At 41.1% G+C, this 11,816-nt stretch overlaps 1 long non-coding RNA gene across 1 annotated transcript; it reads left to right on the top strand.

Annotated features, from left to right (window-relative positions):
* The first annotated feature begins 1,064 nt into the window (after positions 1 to 1,064).
* LOC111097585 lies at positions 1,065 to 4,533 on the top strand. The gene is made up of 3 exons (XR_005365349.1): positions 1,065 to 1,130; positions 1,695 to 1,794; positions 3,995 to 4,533. It is a non-coding gene; the product is annotated as an uncharacterized LOC111097585 (long non-coding RNA).
* Positions 4,534 to 11,816: the final 7,283 nt, after the last annotated feature.

Genomic DNA, 11,816 nt, shown 5'->3' with positions numbered 1-11,816 from the left:
GTGATGAGCCCCCGGTATTGTGATTAAGTGTTGAATCACTTTATTGTACACCTGAAACTAGTATTACACTGACTGGAATTTAAATAAAAACTTAAAAAGAATAATGTCTCAAAGATTACTTTTAAGCCTTTTGAAAAAAATGCTTTTGATCAGGAAAAAAAAGTTAAGGACTAGTCTGCTCATACAACAATTAGCTCTTTCCACGTAGAAAAGTATCATAAAAGCACACCAGATTAAAGCAGTAAGACTGAGGTTGGCTCTCTGCCTTGCCTGCCGAGGAATTTTAAGACCTCGACTGGTCACTCAACCCTTTCAGGTCTTGTTGGCATTCAAGTTGACAATGGGGTGGCAATACATCAGAGTTTCCTTGGAGAGACTATGTCTCTAATGCAAGAAAGAGATGGTTTCAAGCTTCCTTCATTGAGAAATGCTTAAGATCAACTAATTGCACTGCACCACATCAGAGTGCCTCGTCTAGAACTTGCCTATAAGGAGATGAAACACTAAGAGGTTGACTTGAGAATTCAATTCTCTGGATAGTTATGCTTTTCATTATAAAATAGAAAATCAGCATGCTTATTTTTATCAACTTCCATGAGCTTGATCACTGCGGATCTGCCATTGAGAGGTACGTCCATTCCAAGGAAACTGCAGATTTCTAGTCCCTAAGGTGGCAAACTAAGATGAATTCCCAAAAACTTACTGAGGTCAGTCTGGGGTTGTTGGAGATCAGTCTGGGGTATTAGTCAGTTCTACCCCAGACAAGTATGACTCGCTTTCTTCAAACTCCAACAAGCAACTAGCCAAATATTAAGTTTTTCATTCATTCAATAGACATCAATGAGTATCCAATTCCATACGCTGGAGGAGATCATAGTGTTAACTCCGAAAAGAGACACAAATAATATGGTCATGATTACAAACAATAAGCAAAATGTAAAAGCGAAATTAGTGAGAGAGAACGGAGGAGAGGAAGTTTGGGAAGGATTCATGGAGGAAGTGATATTTATGCTAAATTATGAATGGTATATAAGGTTGTACATAGCTGAAGGGGGGGGGGGTGGGGAGAGGAGGGCATTCCAGGCAGTTGGAGCAGCTCTTGCTAAGGCATGGGAATGAGAAAAGACACGGTATGCTTTATTAGGAATCAAAACAAATTTAGTGGGACTAGAACAAAAGGTATAAAATCAATGGAAAAAGAGCAGGAAGGAAGTAGTGATGGAATCATAACAAATTTAGTGGGGCTAGAACAAAAGATACAAAGTCAATGGAAAAAGAGCAGGAAGGAAGTAGTGATGGGATTTAAGGGTAGATAGATAGTTTGGAACCAGTTTATGAAAGTCATTTTGTGCTACTTAAATTGGATTGTATCTTGTATTCAAGATAGAGAAACATATGTTTGAAAATGAGATAAAATCAGTTGATTGGATTTATTCCTAAAGACTTTTTATTTACTGGAAAGACATTAACCTGAAAGAAGATACGTGGTGAAGTGCCTCATGGTTCTAAAGTCGACATTATCTTGCACTTTTTATCAACAATTTTGTGGATAGATAAAGTAACTTCATCAAACTGGCCAATAATGCAAGCCTGGAAAAAAAAAGCCGAAAGTTTGGGTGACTGAATCAAAAATTTGAAAGACTAGCTAATTCAACTATTCTAAAGATGTTTATTGAACATCTATTATGTTTCAGGTCATTATCTAAGTGCTGAGGATCCAGCGATGAGCATGTCAAAGTCCTTGGTTTCGTGGAGTTTATATTCTAGGGAAGAAGATTGATGATAAACAAATAGGTAAGTGTAACATATAGTGTCACTCGCTGACAAATGAATTGAAGGAAACTGAAAGATTGCAAAGGGCGAGCAGGAGTAACGGCAGAGAGAGAAATTCTGGGGGGAGTGAGCTCCAGGCAGGGGAAGGGCAAGTGCAAAAGTCCTGAGGTGGGAACCAGGTTGGCACCAAGAGGCCTGGCGTGGCTGCAGCTGACGAATGACGGGGAGAGTGATAAGAAATGGAGTTAGACAGGGGCTACCCCAAAATGTAGGATCAGTGATTCAAAACAAACAAGATGGCCCGGAACCACAGTGTGTATTAAGTCATTTGAAAATAGCTGGACAAAAATAAATAAATAAATAAATAACTGGACAATGTTAGGACAATGTTATAAGCTCTGGGTTTTATTTTGTGATAATCAGTCACACAAGGAAAAGGTGAAGGAGATAGATGCTTATCAGAAGTTTATGTGAAAAAGATCTCAAGGCCTTGGGTAGATCCTTTAGCTCTGTAAGAGCTCGTAGGAAGCCTTGCCTTTGACGCACACACATACCCACACTTGGGACAAACTTAGACTAAATTAACAGAAATATAATATATCCAAATGAAATAACAGAATAAATTAATCTTCTTTTTACATACAATATTTAAAGTATTACATTTGATTCAGTATGATAAATTTTAAGAGAGCTATTGGTGATTTAAAATCTTTCCCATTATCCAATGGCAAGGATGCTGAGAAAAATTAAAATACCCACTCATATATTTTTTTCAGCTTCTCATCTCATCAGTTCTGAGCTCTGCTTATGTCTGTCTGTCTGTCTGTACTCGCTCTGTGCCTAGTGTGGGACTCAAACTCACAACCCCGAGATCGAGAGTCGTAGGCCACACCAGCTGAGCCAGTCCACTCTGCCCCACGAGCTCTGCTCATTTAAAACTCATAGGTCTCAAGTGAGACGTGATCCCACGTGGACACAGGGGTCTTACAAACCAGGGCGTCGAGACTGTCAGTTTGGGCTCGTGGTGCCACTGGGCCAAGAAGAAAGATGTAGCTTGCGGTGGTGTGTGGTGGTTCTGGGTATCGATGGCAGCTACAAAAGGAGAGAATCAGACTGGGGAGCACAAGGAGGACGGGAAGGTTTGAGACTGGAATCCGGGGAGCTGTGCCCCCTAACAGTTCCACAGCCAGTGATGAAAGCTAGTGTGGGGGCGCCTGGGGGGCTCAGGGTATGATCCTGGGGTCCTGGGATCGAGTCCTGCATGGAGCCTGCTTCTCCCTCTGCCTGTGTCTCTGCCTCCCTCTCTGTGTCTCTCATAAACAAATAAATAAAATCTTAAAAAAAAAAAAAGAAAGAAAAGAAAAAAACAAGCTAGTGTGCAGTGAGCACTGATGCAGACCGCTGCCGGCTCGCACCCTATAGGGACGGAGGCCTGGCGGGGAGCCTGCACCCCAATGTGCCAGCCCGGGCCCAGGGCACGTGGAAGGAGAGTGACTTGCAGCAGGCAACAAATTACAGAAACTAAGACTAGCGCCGCCGCGCAGATTTCCCGTTTTGTATGTACTTATGTATGTTCACCAATTACTTATTTTCCCCTCTCTCTTCTCCCGTGGTATGGAAGGAATATTGGTGATAATTACCTTTATTCTTAGAAAAATCTTAGATAGATTAAAATCACCTGGACACAGAGATCGTGACTGATGAGACCCTGTGCCTCCCCTTCTGAAACAGCGACAGCATCTTCAATTATTTAAGGAATATGGTGCGATGTTGTTACTGTCACTGGAAGTTTACGCATGAGGTGCAAAGGTGAGGACAACCGCTGAATGGCCAGAGGGCGGGATTTGTCCATCCTTGCCCTTCAGTGCTTTCCTGTGCCGTTTGGAGAAAACTGTGTCTCCTGGATGCCCTGACAGCTAAGTCCTCACTTCGGAACATAGAAGGGGTGAAGACTTTTGGGGCCCTGGCAGTACGGTAGGAGCTGCACAGGTGGTGGTCTGGCCCCTGTTCCCGCTTTCCTCCGGGGCAGCACCATTTCCAGAAGCACCAGCAGCGAGCCCTCCGCAGCCTCAGCAGGACACTGCTCATAGGCATTTACTCGCACCTTTTCTCTTTTTTTCTCCTTTATCCATAACAGTGACAATGGCTTCTTGTCATTGCTCATCTCTGGATAACTTCACATTTTCCTTTTTTCTTCTTCTTTTTTTTTTTCCACTTGTAGCCTTCACAACCTTTTGATAAGCAATTCCCAACATGAAATTCCATCTGTTTAAAAGAACTGGTATAGGGGTTCTATTTCTCCATGAGGACCAACACTGATACAGGCGAACCCACGACTCAACCTACGACAAGAAAAACGTGGAGTGGATGAGGAGGAGAAGCATGGCCATGGACAAGCCAGGAAAAACTGGAGAGATCAGATAATCGGATGTCTTTGGCAAGTGCAGGACGGCCTACAACGATTTCTGATGTGTAGCAGTTTCGGGTAGGAATGGGGTCCAGAGTGTGCCTTGGAAACAGTGGCTGAAGAAAAGTGGGCTGTAGTTTCACTGTGATTGATGAGATCATTTGACTGTGATGCAGGGATGCTACTTGGTTCACTCAGATGGCCACTGAAACAAGGACCAATGATGCTGGGATATGAGGACATGTCAGACTATGTCTTCTACACCATGGCAATACATTTTTATTAGAGAAATACCTTTTAAATTTTTATTTATTTATTTATTTATTTATTTATTTATTTATTTATTTATTTATTTATTTTCAGAAAGAGAGAGAGAGAGCATGTGTTTGTGTGTTTGTGTGTGTGTAAAGAAGGAAGGGCAGAGGCAAAGGGAGAGAGATCCTCAAGCGGACTCCCTGGTGAGCGCTGAGCCCAACTCGAGGCTGGATCCCAGGACCCTGAGATCATGACCTGAGCCGAAATCAAGAGTCAGATGCTTAGCTGGCTGAGTTCCCCCAGAACCTCCCCTTAACCTCTGTTGCTGAAATCTTCGCAGTGATGGGGCAGTGGTATTACCTGCCATTTCTCTTCCAAGAAACACAAAAACAGCAGCAACTCATTAATTTGGTATCAAGAGAACAAAATGTGTAGCAGTGTTATGCTCTTAAGAAGCCAGCACTGGGACCCCTGGGTGGCTCAGCGGTTGAGCATCTGCCTTCAGCCCAGGGTGTGATCCTGGGGTCCCGGGATCGAGTCTCACATCGGGCTTCCTGCAGGGAGCCTGCTTCTCTCTCTGCCTGTGTCTCTGCCTCTGTGTCTTTCATGAATAAATAAATAAAATGTTTAAAAAAATTTTTTTAAAAGCCAGCACTAATTTATCTTTTAGCTGGATTTGCCTGGGAAGTGTTTTTATCATATTTACGCCCTCCGTAACTTATGCCCACAAACAGTCCCTCCCGATAGAACTCGTTAGAACTGGTATTTCACCCTGGAGTACACTTTTGCTATTTCCCTTTATAATTAATGTATTGTGGGCCCCATTAGCCTAATTACATAGGCTCCATCTCCACCTGCTAGAGAAAAACACTGTATTCGGTCCCATGTTCTCTGCACTGTGATAAGTTGTATTTTCAACTGATAACTACAGCCCCGAGTCTGCTAACTTCAGCAAGTTAAAAATTCTATGTAGGCTAAAAGGGATAGAGGGACACAAGTCTGAGGAATAGATACTTTATGGTTAAAAATCTCTCTCTCCAAAGATCTTGTGATTTTTGTGTGTGTGTGTGTGTGTGATTTTTTTTTTAATTTAACTGTAGGCTACCCCTTGAAGTACTGATTTGTAAGTATAAAGTTCAAGGGTAATTTTTAAAGATTTTACCAAAACCAACTAATATTTAATTGTAAGGCATTCTCAACTGTGCACTGTGATCTGTTCTCCACTCTTCTGTATTTCAGCTTGTCTCGTTTTTGCATCTTGGATTGCTTTGCTGTAAGTCCTCTCAAAACTTGTTTTTCAGGGGATACCCGACAGATCCACATGGGAGCTTCCAACCTTCCAACCGCTAAGGTTGGAAGACAAATAATAAAGGGCAATGGAATAGAAGATTATTGGTAGTTGCCAGTTGCTATCAGGGGTGGAAGTATGCAAAAAGCCAGGCCAATGTCGAAATGCATAGGATATTTTTCCAACATAAAAATAGTTTTATTATTTTCTGGTAACAAAAATGATACATACTCATTATAAAATTTCAAATACATAAAAGTCTAAAGTAAAGATCATCTGAATACCATGGCCGGGAAAAAGACGCCTCTCTTGGCAAAGATCTCTGTATGAAACATACAGTATTTTAAAATATCCAGTATTATAAATGGGCCCACATTGAACATATTATTATATAGCCTGCTTTTTCATTTGATAGTATTTCACGGACCAATTTCCCTAGCAATGAATAAGACCTAAATGATTTTTAATGACAGTCCCATATGATTTAATGGTATATATGTGCTGGAATTTATTTAACCCATTTTTTATTAAAGGATATTTAGGCTATTTCCAAAGGCTTTTGTTGTTGTTGTTTTTAAAGATTTATTTATTTATGTGAGAGAGAGAGAGAAAGAATACAAGCAGGAGGGGCAGAGCCAGAGGGAGAGAGTATCTCAAGCAGATTCCCTAGGATCATGACCTGAGCCAAAATCAAGAGTCTAGCACTTAACCAACTGAGCCACCCAGGCACCTCCCAAAGTTTTATATCATAAACACCATCAAGTACTTCTTTGCCCTCATGTTTACATACTTGTGTGATTTTCTTTCACTGGGATAGATTCTAAACAAATTGCTGGGAAAGTGTATCGTGAATTTTTGACACATATTGCCAAGTTTAATACATACTGTCTTCTGGAAAAGCTGCACCAATTTTCACTCTTGCCAAGAGGACCAAGAACGCCCCTTTGCTCATATTCTTGTCAATTATTTGAATATTTGCCCATCTGGGTGCATACAATTAATACCAATAAGGTAGGGGCACCTGGGTGGTTCAGTTGGTTGAGCATCTGCCTTTGGCTCAAGTCATGATCCCATGGTCCTGGGATCGAGCCCCACATCATTGGGCTCCTTGCTCTGCAGGGAGCCTGCTTCTCCCTCTCCCTCTGCCTGGTGCTCCCCATGCTGTGTTCTCCCCCTCTCTCTGTCAAATAAATAAAATGTGTTAAAATAATACAAATGAAATAATAAACACACATATATTTACTTTTTAAAAAATTCTCAAATAGAGGATGCCTTTATTTTTTTTAAGTTCCCCTTTTTCAGAGCAGGTATTTCCTGATTTGAATAAATCAGGAATAAAGAGTTTTCAGTTTGCATCCCCACTTCAATATTGGTGTGACTCCAGATAAGAGTCAACTTTCCCAGCTCACTAGGCATTCAAAGCCTAAGTGATGAAGGCATCTACCACATACTAGATACTTCCATGTTAACCGAGTCTGAATCTCCACAAGTAAGCTTTCTACCTGCTTACCCTCCATTGCAATTAATGTTGTTCTGTAAGAAATTTTAAAATTAAGGAGCCAATAAAGAGCTTTGGAACTATCCCCTTGCTCTTTGTAGAGGTAACCACAAAGCTTTCAATGAGGCAGATGACATCAATAAGAAGGCACTGAAGTGAAAGTTTGGTAGGCAATGTAGATCTTTGGAGCAAAAATGTCTCCCAAGAAAATACTTGCATGTCATGTTCAATAGACCATCAAATATTTATAAATAATTTGACAGAAAGATGGAAACAAACTATCACAAGTATCAGTTTATCTTTTATCAAGATGTTGGTCTGTGATTACTTAGAAATGGTTTGGGAATATTTTCCACCATGAAGCAAATTTATAAGCAATGTACACAATGTCTAATTCCTCTTTTCAGAGATACCTCAGATATTAATATTTGACATTAATAACTTTTTATCCACAAATAGCAGTATGGAACCATCTAGGCAAATGAATGCCAGTAGAATGGATCTTAGAAACATGGCACTTTGGGAACAATGTAGATGACAGTGTTGATATACTAGGTACCAATGATTTGAAGTTTTTTTTTTTTTTTTTGAAGATGTTTTAAAGGACTATTTAGTTCATTCACTTTACAAATATTTATTGGGCCCCATTACGTGCCAGATACCATGTTAGTTGTTAGAGATACAAAAATGAGCAGGATATAGGCCCTGCTCTCAAGGAATTTTCAGTTTTGTGGAGAAGAGAGAAGTCAATAACTACATTTTGGAGTGATAGGGAGGTGAGGCATGTGTAGGTGCTTTGGGTCCTTAGAAGAAGCCAGATGAAGATGCCATGAGTAGCCAAATAAATATCCTGAAGAAATCATAGGTCAATGGAAGAAGAAGGTCTGTTACGGTGGCTGCAAACCATGTCATCCTGCCTAGTGCACACTAGTAGCAAAGCAACAAGCCACTGTAGAGACATTAGCTGTACAACAGGATAAGGAGAAGTCTCTGTGAACCCCTAGAAAGATCTGGCGAAGAAGCCAGAGTCTGAGTCCAGACAACACTCTCTGCGAGATGGCTCAGGGAGGCTGGTCTCCTGGAGAGCCACCAGTGAGCATTAGAATTGAGATGAAAGGGGGTCGGTGAAGGATCTCAAGATGGCTGGGCAAAAACTTGCTCTAAAAACCATTGACTGGGTAGCTTTTGGGGAGATCATACCCCGAAACCAGAAGGCCATTGCCAACTCCCTGAAATCCTGGAATGAGATGCTTACCTCCAGGTTGGCTACTCTTCCTGAGAAACCACCTGCTATCGACTGGGCTTACTACAAGGCCAATGTGGCAAAGGCTGGTTTGGTAGATGACTTTGAGAAGAAGTTTAATGCCCTGAAGTTTCCTGTGCCAGAGGACAAATACACTGTCCAGGTGGATGCTGAGGAAAAAGAAGATGTGAAAAGCTGTGCTGAGTTTTCGTCCCTCTCAAAGGCCAGGATTGAAGAATATGAAAAAGAGCTGGAGAAGATGAAGAACATAATTCCATTTGATCAGATGACCATTGAGGACCTGAATGAAGTCTTCCCAGAAACCAAATTAGACAAGAAGAAGTATTCCTATTGGCCTCACAAGCCAATTGAAAATTTATAAACTTGAGTTGAGGAGAAAACCCTGGCTCTCATATTATAACCATTGGACATTGAAAATAATGATACGGAAAAAAAAAAGAATTGAGATTAAAGGAATGGTGTTTCCTTTCATCCATTCATTCATTTATTCCCTTGAACATAAGCTCCATGAGATCAGAGATCTTTGTTGGGTGTGATCTTCACTGCGTCCCCAGCTCCCCAGAACAGTACCTGACACAAATGTTGATAAATGTTTATTCAATGAATGAATGGTTGGATCAGTGGATATATTTAACTCACATCTAATGACAAAGTGGATAACTGTTAACAGAGAAGCAGGATAGTGAAAAAAGGAGGAAGACATGTCAAGCCTTGTGTCCTCACTGAAACCTTGTGGATTCAACAAATGACATCTATGCCTTTTCATAAGAGCTTGGATCTGTGGGGGCTTCTCTGTAACATGCAGTACGAGAAAGGGTGTGGGCCTTGAAACCAGAGAGATGTGCATTCAAATCTGGGCTCTCCCAGATATGGGAGGCCCTCAGGCATGTTCCTTACCCTCTGTAAATAAGTCTTCTCACCTCAAAAAAGGGTTCAGACCTTTGGGGTGGCTGCGAAGGCTAAACAGGGAAAAAAAACACAGAAACCTCTGGACCCAGCTCCCTTTGCCCTTGCCCATCCTTCCAGCCCCAGGGCCTGTGTTGTGTGGAGTTCTGCGAGAGCTCCTGGCCCCCAAACCTCTGGATGTCCATCCTGGGCCCCCTTTTCTATGTCTCTTCCTCCCTCTCTCTCTCCAGCAAGCTTCTCCAAGAAGCCTTCCTTCCTCTCTCATAAGTACACAGTAACCTCCTTACCCTTTTATTTTTAGTTCCATTGGTTTGTGGTTCAAATACCAGATGTTACCAAACTGTTGAGTTGGCTAGTTGCCTTTCCTCCTTCCTCAGTGTCCTAGGAGCCAACACAGTGCTTGATAAATGCTACTCAGGCTAACCCTCATTTCCTAGACTCACCACATCTCAAGTCATAGAAGCTGTTTACACAGGCTAACATACCATCCCATGAGGCTACACGATAACGCAGCGAGTTTCGGATCATTATAACAATTCTCAAGAAGTCAATAAAAGTGATTATGCCAGAAGTCCCATACCTGTTTTCAAAGACCACGAAATATTTTCCCTGTGCTTTGGGACATTATAAAGTGAGGCCAAAAAACCTAACAAGTAAATAAGATTGGCCTGGGGGATTGCCCATGGTGCATTATATAGGTGAAAATGAGTGAAATTCTTTACTAATTGATCTTTGCTGATCAAAGGGAACACTTAAAGGCTCATTCTTGGTTTCTTCATGTACCTGAGTCTCCACATTATGAAGCCATGGAGGTCCTCTCTTATTGCCCAGAGCAGTGTGCAAGATTTAATTCCTATCAATGACCCTGTATTAACACACCAGAAGGCAAATCAAGGAGGACTAGTTTACTCAATAGAAGATTCTTCTAATTTTCAGCCACAGTGGCATCTGCCTGCCATATCATTGATCAGGTTATTGCCAGATAATCTGACTTGTTCTTTAAGATGTACAAAGTAGTCATACCCTAGCAAGGTGACTGCATCAGAAAAGATGACTGATTAACAATATTTCTAGAGCTCTTACTCCAAATAACTAAAAGCTTAAGTAAGAGGGTAAATATAAAAGAATTTTTTTAAATGATTACTCTCTCAAAAACCATACACCTAGATGGAAAGGTACTGATCTATGACTATTTGAGAACACTCTAAGGCAGAGGTTCTCAAAGAGTGGTCTGAACAGCAGCAGCATGAGCAGTATCTGGGAACTTGCTAGAAAGCCAAATCCCTAACCCCAGAACTACTGCATCAGAAACTGAGTGGGGTCCAGCAATTTGTTTGTTTGTTTGTTTGTTCAGCAATTTGTTCTTAACAAGACTTCCGCATCATTTGGATGCACACTGAAGTTTGGGAAACACTGCTAAGAGAATTCAAATCAACATAATTCCAACATAATTCCATGTGCCAAGTAATGGCTCAGGCTTGGTGTTCATCACAGCTTCCTTTATGACCTCTCACCAAGGGTACTGGGAGGTCCAGACTCAAGGCAAAAAACAGTTCAACATAAAGTCAATTCTTGATCGTCTTGATTACTTCTTTTGAATTACTAGTGGCAACTTCACACAATGCCAGGCTAATTTCCCCAATTCAGCCAAAATAGTTTCAGATTATGTTTCTAAGATAAGCTAAATCCTGATGGTTTATAATATATAAAGCCAAACACCAAAAGCTTTTATACTTCTTTTCATTAACATGTGTAATCGAGAGCTGCCAAACTAGGACAGGTCACAAGAAATCATACAAAGTCTAGTCCAATTGTTTGTCCCTACTAATTTTGGCACATGGGCGATTTGGGAGCATTGTCAACACATGCCATGAACATATGGGCAAGACAGTGAAGGGCAGTCAGGGCACGTGAGGGCCAGCCTGAGCATGACTTCTCTCAACTGTTTACCTGGACCTTTATGTGGACTGCCAATCAGACTAAGGCATATTCTATTTGAACCTCATCATGAGATCCTTTTTCCCAGAATTATAGCTTCATGTTTCTGACCTTGGTCTCTTAACCTGACCCTGATTCCTGATGACTTTCTTCTTTAATCATTTGTTCTTAAATCTGAAATCTGGCCTCCAATCTCACTATGATTAACCTAACTGTACTAACTCACCAAAAATAATAATAATAAAAAAATAAAGGAAGAGAAGAAGGAAGGAAGGAAGGAAGGAAGGAAGGAAGGAAGGAAGGAAGGAAGGAAGGAAGGAAGGAAGGAAGGAAAGAAAAAGAAAAAAATGTCTATAGAAGGCTAGAGGTCTACCCTTTTATTATAAATGTGCTAGAGAAGGAAATTCCATTAATCCTATGGAAATGGTTTTTGTGGAGTATTTCTATTCATCATCATGAAGACAGTCCTTATCCCCACTTTATTCAG

The sequence above is a fragment of the Canis lupus genome, chromosome 10 (assembly GCF_011100685.1).
Source record: "Canis lupus familiaris isolate Mischka breed German Shepherd chromosome 10, alternate assembly UU_Cfam_GSD_1.0, whole genome shotgun sequence".
Lineage (NCBI taxonomy): Eukaryota > Metazoa > Chordata > Mammalia > Carnivora > Canidae > Canis > Canis lupus.
This window is presented reverse-complemented; position numbering and strand designations above follow the sequence as displayed.